This window comes from Megalobrama amblycephala, linkage group LG17 (assembly GCF_018812025.1).
Source record: "Megalobrama amblycephala isolate DHTTF-2021 linkage group LG17, ASM1881202v1, whole genome shotgun sequence".
Classification (NCBI taxonomy): Eukaryota; Metazoa; Chordata; class Actinopteri; order Cypriniformes; family Xenocyprididae; genus Megalobrama; species Megalobrama amblycephala.
In genome coordinates this window covers 9311425-9325735 of record NC_063060.1, presented here as the reverse complement: position 1 = coordinate 9325735, position 14311 = coordinate 9311425, and the positions used below count along the sequence as shown (strand labels likewise).

At 39.1% G+C, this 14311-nt stretch overlaps 1 protein-coding gene across 3 annotated transcripts in view; it reads right to left on the bottom strand.

The window, feature by feature from the left end:
• The window catches only part of gpc5c (glypican 5c), a 180258-nt gene that overhangs the window by 165488 nt on the left and 459 nt on the right, over positions 1–14311 (bottom strand). The gene's annotated exons all lie outside the window — the stretch shown is intronic.

The following is a 14311-nucleotide window of genomic DNA, read 5'->3' as shown; positions in this document are numbered from 1 at the left end:
TTGTGAAATAAAAATTCACAATTACCTTTTTTATTTTTTTATTTAGTGGCAGAAACAAGCTTCCATAGGGCCATGGCAGATTATAGTTTAATAAAGACTTATTCCTTGCACAATACTATGACCTCAAAACGTGCATGATTTGTAAACTTATACATTTTGATGAGCCTATTAATTTTTAACTTTGTTAAAGAAAGAGAAACACACAGCAATGGAAAAAGTGAGATATAGAGACCGTCTGTTCATGATGACTGATGTTAGGACTGTGAGGAAGCTTCATTCCATTTCAATGCTGTACAGACGCCCGCTATGCACTTTAGAGACTCTATGTCACTACTGTGACTCATGGGACATTAATAAAGAACTATCTGAGATTGAGTTTCACTAGCTGTCTGGGCAGACAGACCTCGTCTACATCAGGATTCAGGTCATCAAATACAAGTAAAAACCACAAGCACCTGCTCCTTAGGACGGTGTGAATAACAGTGGTCTGATTTTAACGACACACACATACAGGTATATGGGATAGGATCACAAATCCACTGCTGACCAGACATGCCTTAGGGATGACGGAAACACAGCACATATTGACCTTTAATTAAAAAAAAAAAGAAAAAGAAATATTAACGGCATACTTCCTAAAGGCTGGTCATCACGAATCATTATCAGCACTTGTTTTGTGAAGAAATAACTGGTACAAAAGTTGTCACTAGGCCAGTCACCTTTCAAAAGATATTAATATAATAATATTATATATAATATTAAGTATATTAAGTAATATTAATATACCTTTAAGGTACTATTATGGACCCTTTAGGGGTAAATAAGGTACAAAGGTGTATCTTTTGAAAGGGTACCTCCCGAGTGACAGCTTTTGTACCTTTTTTTCTGAGTTAAGAAGTATTCTTTATCTTTAGGAAAGGAGGAATTTTCTTAAACAAAAAGTTTAGAAGACTATCTGAAACCATCCCTGGCGTCTGTCTCTCTCCAAGCCTTAATTAAGAGACGACGGAATGAATTCCGCCCCTGGTGAGTAAATTAGGACCCCAGCAGGAGTCTGTGGTTCTGCCTGAGTGGACACTTCCTTATTCTGGGGTTCAAACTTAGCCAACCTGATCCCATAATCACCCTCAGGTGACAAAAACCATTCATTTGATTGGCTGGATTAAGTCTTTATTCTGTTCTTATTTGCAACATCACAATGACCAGCAATGACCAAAAAAATTCCCACTACTGGTCAACCAGAACAAGTTGTGCGGAACCCAAACAAGACATCCTCAGTGAGGAATGAAAATGTTATGGTTTATTTAGGTTAAGGCTTAAGCAATTTCCTGATGCTTGAAGTGCAGAAGCAACTTTATGGGAAAGGAAAGTTATTAAAGTAGACGGCAATCCAACTGATTTAACCCCTGGCTCCCCTCAAGTTTTTCTCGGGAAGCTCTCGCTGCTTTGAAGTGCTGGCGTACGCTGGAACCAGCAGGATATTTACCCACAACTGATGTGCTGTTTTTGGGAGGAACCATGTTGAAAGAAAACATCTCTCTAAAGATCTGGGCAGCACACCTGCATTTCTCAAAGCCACAGGCGTGCGGCTCCGGTGTTTGGCTTTGTGGAGCGCTGGCTGGTATTCGCGCCCACAGTAAGAGAGTGAAAAGCTGATGCAGAGGAAAAGCTGGCAGATTGGGCTAAAATCAGAAGGAGAGGCAGAAGTGTGGAACCTCAAAGTGTTTTGCAGACACTCATATAAGAGTCCAAGTTTAGTTCAAGTCAGGCCAGACAGGAGCTTCAATCACAACAAAATGCTGTGACCATTAGGGCCATGGGCACAAGTGCTCATGGCCTTCAAGCATGTACACACACAAAGCACTCCACATGAATACAAAGTTATTAACTTAGAGAACACACCACCTCAAATATATATACTGGTTCCTACAATTCCGTTCTTAACTCTCTGGTGCTGTTTGTTCATTTTTGACTGAAAAATTTTACGCTTTTTTTTTTTTTTTTTTTTTTTTTTTTTTTAACAATTATTTACTTCATCGATATGGTACGAAACTTGGTAACAATTTTGGTACTGGCTATGTGGAAAAAAAAAAATCATAGACATGATTACAAAAGTTTAAAATGGTCCTGAAAAAAAGTCACACTTGTACTGTTCATGGTCAAAAATGGCAATCGAATTCATCTAGTGTAAACGTTTGGTACTGCACCCAAACAAACTCTTACTGAAAGCATTTTTTTTTTAGATATCAGTGTCAAATTTGGAATACAACTTGCTTAGATTTGTGGATTTGATTTTCTCACAGTTTTAGTGTAAAACATGTTTTGGAAAATATATACATTTCATATCAATATTTTTATGAATTTTTCATAATAAACAAACTTTTTTTTTTTTTTTACTTTTAAGAATTTGAGATTTCTGACAGTTTAAGTTTCATTTTCTGGACTATGCTTAAAAAGTGATTAACAGGTAATAAACGGATCATAACTATTCCATAAATATAATTTAGTACCATAAAATACCCCTAAAAATGTATTGTTATGTATTCCCTGGCTTTGTGTTTTGTTAATTGGACTTTTAGTTTGCATTTTACCCTGTTTCTGTTCCTTTTCCCAGTCCAGTGTGCTATTTTTGTAGTCCTTTATAGTTTTGATTAGTTCTTTGATTGTTCTCAGGTGTGTCTTGTTTGCTAATTACCCCTTGTGTATTTAAACCCCAGATTTTCTTGTGTTCCTTGTCAATCTTGTCCTTCACGGCTGTATGTTTGGTGAGTTCATTCTGTTTCCTGGTTGTCTGGTCTCCATTTTGGATTTGTTTATGTTTATTCTGTCAATAAACTGCATATGGATCAAGCTCTCCTTTATTTTTGAGTTCACCCTACATTACAACAGTACATTAATTTTCATTTAAATTTTTTTTTTTTTTTAAGTCCTTTTTGACCGCCACACAAGCAACACCATAAGCTTTAGTACTTGGAGCTGGGTCAAAACAGCAGGAATAGCTTTGCCTAGCCTCAACAGTTCAAACATGGCAGATATTTTCCCACCTTGACCTGGGCCTTAAAACATACCAGGAATTCTTGTATCAGACTCAAAAGACTGAGCAACCACAGCCACATGGGTGCTAATGTCTAAGAATATCTTTAATATGAACTTTTGGCCCACTTTTAATATACTTTGAAGGAATAATTTTGACATTTCTTCATAACCATACCTGCCCTGCTAACATTTTTACTGGTCCCCCACAAAACATGAATCATTTTTTTTTGTTTTATTATATTGCTGTTTTATGCATAAATATTGCGTATTTTAATAATTAAATAGAAATAAAATAATACAATATAATAAAAATAAAATATACAAATTCTTATGAATCAAAACATTGCTGATTGGTTTGTAGTTTGTTTTCAGTATATTTTTACTCATGCTTTCAAGACTATAACAACAAATTTTTGCAACTTCAACAAAACCTCATCTATGGTAGCCCACTAGAAAACATGAGCTAGGTGACAAATTGGCACAATTTGCAACAACAACATAGAACATATCACAGAAAATGTTTTAATTCATTTTAATGTGCAAAACCTATGAATAAGATCAATTAATGTAAAATTTTCAGTAGCAGTGCAGCACTGGGCTGAAATTTTCACAAAGGCACCAGGCCATTGGGTCATCCTTATTGTTGAGCCTTATTGTCAAGTGCACAAAGATACAATGGATGCTCAAAAATGTTCCCTTAGGGTTTGAACGTTCAACCTGCTCAATTAAAGGCACGCAATAGTAAACAACTGAAGTCCAAACCCCCCAAGAGAATGTTTCTCAGAATACACCTCCATGTAGTTTCAAATAAATATACTGAAATGAGTATAAACATCAATATTTGAAAGCAACACCAGGCTTGAGAGATAAGGGGATAAATCAAATGTCTATAAAATAAGTGGACCCTAATTTGGGCTCTCCGCTTGAGTACTCTGCAAAGCTGTGGTGAGAGAGCAATGAAAAAAAAAAGAAGAAAAAAAACAAGCTAGGACCTCCAATCCAATTTAAGTCTGTGATAGCATGTCAGACACATAAGAAGATCAGAGGGAGACCGAGATCAGTTCTTACCAGGACTTAAAGACAGAACTGATTGAACTGGTAAATGAGGGACTTTCGGGTACAAAACAACCCTATGAATTGCTGTAGTACAGTACATCATGAAAACGCCAAAGACATGGGCTTGATTCCCAAAGAATTTAAAAGTTAATAAAATGTAAACCTTGTATGCAAATGTAAGATGCTTTGGACAAAATCATCTGCCAAGTGTATAAATGTAAATGTAAATGTAAATGAATGGAGACTGTAATACTACACCTACAGTACAAGCAAAAAACATGAACAAAAAGGTAAAGGCGTGTGAGGCAAGACTCACGTATAAGGTGTATCTAAAACAACTTAAGGACACAGTGGTCATGGCTCAGCCCTCACAGTCCTAGAACCAAAAAAATTTCTGGCTACCAGCCCTCATTTTTATTCATTACACCGCATTATATTTGCGACGCAAATATCAACATGCTTTGGCATTAACATACAGGGTTCTTGATGCACTAAAAGGGTGTTTTGCTGAGTGCAGAGAGACTAAGAGGAGGGCCTGCAGGTGTTAATGCCTGAAAAAGAGTAAATATGCAAAGACATTTGGTCTTTCTTCTCATGCCAGAGATTCAAAGCATGAATGCATGGGCTGTTCTACACCTTTCATCATAGAACAGTGTTTACCTCGAGTCCCCATCAAAAAAGCATTTGATGTTCCACACAAGCATTTAAAAATGAGAGGTGGGGATATTCATCAGTCAGGTTAAATCTATGTGGCTTTGCTGTTTACATTCCAGTCACATTTAGTTTCTGGAGACTAAAAATAAAAAGTAAAAACATCATTTGATGCAAATGAAAATTATCAACCAACAGAGGACTGAATTAAAAGACACCCCGAAAATCAAAGTGAAAAAATGATCCATTTTGCTGAAATTTCATTACAGTAACTCAAAATGGTACTCACTAGTTTGTATGCATGCCTGACAACATCGGGGCATGCTCCTAATGAGACGACGGATGGTGTCCTGGGTATTTCCTCCCAGATCTGGACCAGGGCATCACTCCGCTCCTGGACAGTCTGAGATGCAATCTGCCGGCGTCGGATGGACCGAAACATAATGTCCCAGAGGTTCTATTGGATTTAGGTCAGGAAAGTGTGGGGGCCATTCAATGGTTTCAATTCCTTCATCCTCCAGGAACTGCCTGCATACTCTTGCCACATGAGGCCGGGCATTGTCGTGCACCAGGAGGAACCCAGAACCCACTGCACCAGCGTAGGGTCTGACAATGGGTCCGAGGATTTCACCCTGATACCTAATGGCAGTCAGTGTGCCATTGTCTAGCCTGTAGAGGTCTGTGCATCCCTCCATGGATATGCCTCTCCAAGACCATCACTGACCCACCACCAAACCGGCCATGCTGAACGATGTTACAGGCAGCATAACATTCTCCACAGATTCTCCAGACCCTTTCATGTCTGTCACATGCTCAGGGTGAACCTGCTCTCATCTGTGAAAAGCACAGGGCGCCAGTGGTGGACCTGCCAATTCTGGTGTTCAATGGCAAATGCCAATCGAGCTCCACGGTGCCGGGCGGTAAGCACAGGGCCCACTAGAGGACATCGGGCCCTCAGGCCACCTTCATGAAGTCTGTTTCTGATTGTTTTGTCAGAGACATTCATGCCAGTGGCATGATGGAGGTCATTTTGTAGGGCTCTGGCAGTACTCATCCTGTTTCTCCTTGCACAAAGGAGCAGATACCTGTCCTGCTGATGGGTTAAGGACCTTCTACGGCCATGTCCAGCTCTCCTAGAGTAACTGCCGTATCCTGAAATCTCCTCCATGCTCTTGAGACTGTGCTGGGAGACAAAGCAAACCTTCTGGCAATGGTACGTATTGATGTGCCATCCTGGAGGAGTTGGACTGCCTGTGCAACCTCTGTAGGGTCCAGGTATCGCCTCATGCTACCAGTAGTGACACTGACGCTAGCCAAATGCAAAACTAGTGAAAACCAGTCAGAAAAGATGAGTAGGGAAAAAAATGTCAGTGGTCTCCACCTGTAAACCATTCCTGTTCTGGGGGTCATCTCATTGTTGCCCATCTAGTGCATCTGTTGTTAATTTCATTAACACCAAAGCAGCTGAAACTGATTAACAACCCCCTCTGCTACTTAACTAACCAGATCAGTATCCCAGGAGTTTAACTGACTTGATGCTATTCTCTGATTAAAAAGTGTTCCTTTAATTTTTTTGAGCAGTGTGTATGTATAAAAAAAAATCTCAAAAGAGAAGCTTCTGGAACCATAAATAGACATGACAGTAATATTGTGTAGTTGTTGAGACCAGGCTGTAGCCCTTACTCGGCAAATAATCCATCTAGCTAATGATAAAACAATGCAGCAGACATGAGGCAAGTCCGACTGCCGTAACTGACTGTGGCTCACAGAAAGCAGTAGTTGTGTCTTTATGGGGAAAACAATCTTCATCTTGTGCTGTAACTGACAGTAACCTGTCCACTACATCAGCTCACAAACCTCCATATGAATGGCTTAACCACTAGACAGATAAAGATCTCTGTAACATAATTAACTAAAGAACTTTTGACCCAACAGAATGGCTGGAAATCCAATATTGATTAATTAGGCCTGTATGAGCAAGATTTAATGGTGTGGGGTGTAGGAGATACTGACTGTCCTTTAAATATTTGATTGCTATGCTTGCTTCATTTCATTAAACGAGTTATAATTAACACTTCCTTAACCGTTCCTCTTTTTAAAGGCCCATCTTAAGTAGCATCATGCCTGAAGAGGAAAGGGTCATTTTTTTTCATTTTAATTCACACATACACATGCACACACTGACTGGCCAAAAAAAAAGAACAAAGTCACTGTTTGGATTTAAACAGGCAAATGCATAAGAGTCTGTGACTTGATCATTATTGCAGTGGTTATTGTGTTTCTAGCATGTTATATGTTTGGGAACAGTTCTTTTAACCCTAAGGCTGTGTGTCCACCAAAGCATTTTCTCCAGCAGCTAGCGTACTTTTCCAATAGTTTTCAATGGTAGCGCAGTGTTTTTTAAATGCCAGGAGCATAACGAGGCACTGAGAGCTCAGCGTTTTTTACTGGTCGCCTCGAGTTGAAGAATGTTCAAGTTTGAGTAAAACGCTGCACTCATCATTGTCACTTTCTAGCCAGCCGTCCAATCAGAGTGAAGGAGGGGTGGGACAAATACAACACCAACCAACTGTCACAACATTCTTGATGTACAACATCATCAACAAGCAAAGAACGGAACAAAATGGGTGAGAAATTAATATTGCTGGTCTCCTGACATGCATAGCAAGTACTCTACAACATAAACGTGTCAACATTTTTAGTCTCAAACAAATTATCTGCGAAATCAGTAACAAGCAACAGTGCTGTGGATATTCCGTATCATAGTAACAAAGCGTCTCAACTGAAAAATAGCTCTCAAGTGCTCACAGCTAGGCATATCCACCAGAGCGTCTAGCATTTTCAGCTAGCTAAAAACGCTTTGGTGGACACACAGCCGAATTGATAGAATGTATAGCTTTTCATTTCTTAACCAACCATGTAGGAAGACACATCATGGCCATATTCCAGGATGGCAATGATTCTGATCAAGATTCATCAGGCTCAAATTGTGAAAGAATGGTTGGGAGGGAGCATGAAAAATCATTTTTCACACATGAATTGGCACCTCTGAGTCCACTTAAATTCATTGAAAGTCTTTGGGATGTGCTGGAGGAGACTTTACAGAGTGCTCACCTCTTGCATTGTCAATACAAGATCTTAAACAAAAAATTATGCACCTCTTGATGGAAATCAATGTGATGTTATTTCCATCAATAGGTGCATCAATTTGTGGTCAAGATCTATATATAAACTCTTTCTATATATATATATATATATATATATATATATATATATATATATATATATATATATATATATATATATATATATATATATATATATATATATATATATATATACACATTTATATATAAAGAGAGAGAAAGAGAGAACTGAGAGAATGGAGAACTGAAGCTGGTCATAAGAAAAAAAACTTACACAAACATAGATGCAAGGTCCTGAAAACTCTTTTAAATATCCATGCTCAAAGACTCACAAGATTAGTTATCAACACAGCCATTTTTGAAAGAGAGCCTGGGTTTCAGAGGTGGAGATTCAAGAAGCTGCTTTGCTTGGCATCTGAACTGAGAACAGACAGTGAGTCTCATGCCCTCAGATCCCCTGTCAGCACTTCTGAAGAGAGGGAACGAGCCCAGATTCCAACACTGTGCAACATTAAGTTCTCCTCATGGAGCAACAAACAGATTACAGAGTTCTACAACTACAAAACTAGGAGAGGAGGGGTCTAACTAGAGGTAACTGACTGACAGACAGATAGAATTTTTTGAGAATGGCCTCAGAATCCTAAAGTACTGGTCACTATCATGAGGTGTCTTGAGTTTCTGCCCATCAGTTATAGTGTTTGGAAACATTTCAACGTGTCTGAGATTCCAGACTCTTGCTCAAAGCCTCTTGTTGTCTGTGGCTGCTGTCTTGCATGCAAGCTGACCTCTGGGCTTCTGTCTCGCTGCTCAATGCCCATCAGCTGTCACCAAAGGAGTGGACTGCTATGCCTGCAGATAAAGCATGTGCCATTGCACACAATCTTTACTCTGCTGCTTTGAAAACAGGACTGGTGCTCCAGCAACTAAATGATCATCTGATGAAACTATTCTAAGATCAGTGCAAAAGGGCATCTTTTATCAAGAACACATTCCAAGTCTACCGCTTTCAGATGTTTTGGATTTGGCTGCAGTCTCAGGCTTTATTGCGCCAAGTCACTGTGGCAAATAAACAGACTGTGTAATTCTGCACTTAACTGCTCATACAAGAACAGCTCTCAGTTATCAGGTTAGTGCTTGATGATAATTAACTCATTCTGGACCTGTGTGAGCACCCTAACACCCTAAAGACATTACAAACCTGTATGAGATTCTATGGTTCTCTGGTAAACAAAAGAAGATATTTTGAAAAATTTCAAAATAGTTTTGTTTTTTCTGTCTACTCTACAATGATTGTCAATGGGATCCAATATTGTTTGAACCCAAATGCTCTTTAAAGGGGTCCTTGATTATGATTTCAGTAATGCTGTAATGTTGCTGCTTGAGCATAAACAATATCTGCAATGTTACGATGATCAAAGTTCAATGCAAAGAAAGATATTTTCTTTTACAGAAATTGTTTTTTAAGGACTACAACAGACTGCTGGATGGGACTACAACAAGCAAGGGGGTGAGGCCATGTTGGGCTGCTTTAGAGAAGAGTAAGAGTTGTTGTAGTAGAGTGTTGTTACCATGGCGTCATTTTACATTGGACTGCTTCACAAACTAGGGTCAATTCAATGCTTGATTTGCCCAAAAAATTAACATGACGGCACATGCTAGTCGATGAGTTGAATCAATTCCACAACAACTACATAAATTTATCCATTCAGAAAAAGTTGTAACTTCTTCCCGAGTCTCTCAATCAGTGTCCGACTCCGGTGTGAACATTGTAAGGCTGAACACTGTTACTGAAAATCATCATTTTGGCTGCGTGAGATTCTCCAGCTTTGTTGTTGTTGAGCAACCGAATCGCGGAAATCGCCCTCTTTTGGAAATCGGGCAGGGAGCAGCAGCTCATTTGCATTTAAAAAGACACACACAAAAACGACGTGTTCTTGCTCAAACCCAAATAGGAGCAAATTTGACAAGCTATAATAAGTGATCTGTGGGGTATTTTTAGCTGAAACGTCAAAGACACATTCTTTGTCATACAGGTTTGGAATGACATGAGGGTGAGTAAGAGAGCATTTTTCTATTTGTACTCATGAATATTTATTTATTGGCACTTTTTCATAAGTCAAGTTGCTGGAAGTTTTGTCAGGGAGATACAATCCTTTTAATATAAAAATTAACAAACAAAGAGCGCACAAAGCTTCATTTGAGAGTTCTACGTTCTGAGACTTTGCTCATTGGAGAAACTCTCTCAGAAAATGAGAATTCCAGTCTATCTGCAACAAAAGCCATTTAGAACTTATTTAATCCTTTGGCTCACTTTAAACTTTTTTTTTTGACCGCAAAAAGGAAATAAAGAGTTTAATGATCTTAGGAGGAAGGCAAAACCGCGTTAACCTGAGAAATATTGTAATTATGGTTTTGCTGTGGTATGGTCTTGGCTCCCAGAGGAACGATTTCTATGCTAAGTCTACAAATCAGCATTCAGTCAATTAAACAGGAGAAATCATACCAGAGGTGTCTACTAAGAGAGCAGGCTCGTTAAGATAAATGCTCTAAATTCTTATGCACATCTATACCTTACCTAAAAGAGGGCTATAGCTCAACAACTTGGCATTCAACGTTTAGCTAACCCTAATCAGCATCACCATGGAAAATGTGTCATCCCACTATTACTCTTCAGGACTCTAAGAGGTAGAATCTGCAACTCAACTAGAAATCTATCTCTGCCTCAGCCAAGGAACAGGTGTTAAACACACCTTGACTGAAATGTGGTATAGTTTCACAACTCAATTTGCCAGTACAGTTACAGTAGGTGCACAAACACATTGGCTAGATTCAAATTAACTTTGATATTAATAAATATAAAAAAAAAAAAATGTTATTTGAAAGTTGAAGGAAAAAAAGCGATGGATGGATGGATGGATGGATGGATGGATGGATGGATGGATGGATGGATGGATGGATGGATGGATGGATGGATGGATGGATGGATGGATGGATGGATGGATGGATGGATGGATGGATGGATGGATGGATGGATGGATGGATGGATGGATGGATGGATGGATGGATGGATGGATGGATGGATGGTAAAACGTTAGACAGAATGAATGACAGACAGATACGGATAGAACGACAGTCAGACTGACAGAAAGTAACAATGATGGATGGATGGATGGATGGATGGATGGATGGATGGATGGATGGATGGATGGATGATAAAACAGACAGAATGAACGACAGAGACAGATATGGATAGAACGACAGACAGACCGACAGAAAGTAACAATGATGGATGGATGATGGATGATGGATGATGGATGGATGGATGGATGATAAAACAGCCAGAATGAAAGACAGATAGACAGATATGGATAGACGGATAGATAGAACGACAGACAGATCAACAGATAAAGTGACGATGGATGGATGGATGGATGGATGATAAAACAGACAGAATGAAAGACAGACAGACAGATATGGATAAACGGATAGATAGAACGACAGACAGATCAAAAGTGATGATGGATGGATGGACGGATGGTAAAACGTTAGACAGAATGAACGACAGAGACAGATACGGATAAAACGACAGACAGACTGACAGAAAGTAACAATGATGGATGGATGGATGGATGGATGGATGGATGGATGGATGGATGGATGGATGGATGGATGGATGGATGGATGGATGGATGGATGGATGGATGGATGGATGATAAAACAGACAGAATGAAAGACAGACAGACAGATATGGATAAACGGATAGATAGAACAACAGACAGATCAACAGATAAAGTGATGATGGATGGATGGATGGATGGATGGATGGATGGATGGATGGATGGATGGATGGATGGACGGATGGACGGATGGACGGATGGTAAAACGTTAGACAGAATGAACGACAGAGACAGATACGGATAAAACGACAGACAGACAGAAAGTAACAATGATGGATGGATGGATGGATGGATGGATGGATGATAAAACAATAGACAGAATAAAAGACAGATAGACAGATATATGGATAGAACAACAGACAGATCGACAGATAGTAACAATGATGGATGGATGGATTGATGGATGGATGAATGAATGAATGATAAAACGATTGACAGAATGAAAGACAGACAGATCAACAGATAAAGTGACAATGATGGATGGATGGATGGATGGATGATAAAACAAACAGAATGAAAGACAGACAGACAGATATGGATAAACGGATAGATAGAACAACAGACAGATCAACAGATAAAGTGGTGATGGATGGATGGATGGATGGATGGATGGATGGATGGATGGATGGATGGATGGATGGATGGATGGATGGATGGATGGATGGATGGATGGACGGATGGTAAAACGTTAGACAGAATGAACGACAGATACAGATACGGATAAAACGACAGACAGACTGACAGAAAGTAACAATGATGGATGGATGGATGGACGATAAAACAATAGACAGAATAAAAGACAGATAGACAGATATATGGATAGAACAACAGACAGATCGACAGATAGTAACAATGATGGATGGATGGATGAATGAATGATAAAACGATTGACAGAATGAACGACAGACAGATACGGATAGAACGACAGACAGACTGACAGAAAGTAACAATGATGGATGGATTTATGATAAAACGATATACAGAATGAAAGACAGATAGACAGATATATGGAACAACAGACAGATCGACAGATAGTAACAAGGATGGATGGATGAATGATAAAACGATTGACAGAATGAAAGACAGACAGATATGGATAGACGGATAGATAGAACGACAGACACATCAACAGATAAAGTGACGATGGATGGATGGATGGATGGATGGATGGATGGATGGTAAAACGATAGACAGAATAAACGACAGACAGATACGGATAGAACGACAGACAGACTGACAGAAAGTAACAATGATGGATGGATGGATGGATGGATGGTAAATCGATAGACAGAATGAATGACAGATAGATATATGGATAGAACGACAGAAAGTAACAATGATGAATGGATGGATGGATGGATGATTAAAAGACAGAATGAAAGAGACAGATATGGATAGACGGATAGATAGAACGACAGACAGATCCACAGATAAAGTGACATGGATGGATGGATGGATGGATAAAACGACAGGCAGAATGAAGGATAGAACGACTGATGGAAAGATAGACTGATAGTCTGTCAAGCAAATTACTGACTAGACATCAAAGCAGTTGGCTTGTATTTCAGCAGCAACTTTTCAAGCGACCCCCAAGACCTTGATCACCTGGTTCAAGTGTGTATATACTATGCAGATAGCTTGATCTCTAGGAGCAGGATGGGCATCCCTGTCATAGGAGAACCGGACCAGGCTGTGAGTTTGTGGACCGTGAGAACTTTGGCCCTGCATATTTGTACCTGGTGAGCTGGACCGGTGTCATTCCAGCAGGGCTCGCTCCTGTTCGCTGAGTCATGTGTCAAAGCAGCTGGCTGAATGCATCTGTCAACACCGATTCCCTTAACCTGACACGATCCTTGTCTGAAGTTTACCAAGACATATTATTTTACAGCGCAGAGTCGAGAGCCTCGCAGCACACATGGGCATTCACACAGACTTTGTGGGTGGAAAAATCAGTCAATGAACTTGTAAAACCTACTAAATGGGAATTAAATGTTCCTGTCAGGAGCAACAAAATAAAGAAGAAAAAAAATACTCTTGAGTTCCAATAATCAGAATTCACATCTAAAAATGCCCAGCCTATTAATACTCATAATCATTCAGTGATTTGTTTATCATGCAACTTCATTTCAGCTGTTAAAAGTTAAGTGCCACCATGAAACATGCAGAGACATGATAACATTTCTAGTAAGTAAATATAGTGAGCAGCTGATGGTTTTTAACAGTGCACTGTGGGAATTTTTAGGATAGAAATATTTCAGTAACCCTGGAACCAATTTGACAGCAGTCTCTGGGTAGTGCAACTAAAATGCTGATTGAGACACAACCTTTAGGCACTACCTTTAAAATTGTTCCTTGTGGTTAAATTGCACTTATTTAAGAATTCCCAAGTAAATAATGTTTGTGGTTGTTATAGGGTCAAACAACGGATACCTAAAGAATGCTCTTCATCAATAGAACAGGGAATTCAAACATTAATACAGCACCACATCACCTTGGTTGCTCACCACAATACAAAGATTTACTAACCAAACAGTAGGCTAGTCTATTTCTGCCAAAATTCCCAATTAATCAGAGATATTGTTGCTTCAAAAACACTGTGGTCATAGCAAGTGGCTAAAAAAGTAAATAAAATGACAGAAACATTCAAAGAGTTTCTAAATCTGAGGAAAATCATATAGACTGATATTTTGGCGGCAACTCTTTATCATGTGAATATCAAAGCAGGAACATCGATATTAAAAATCA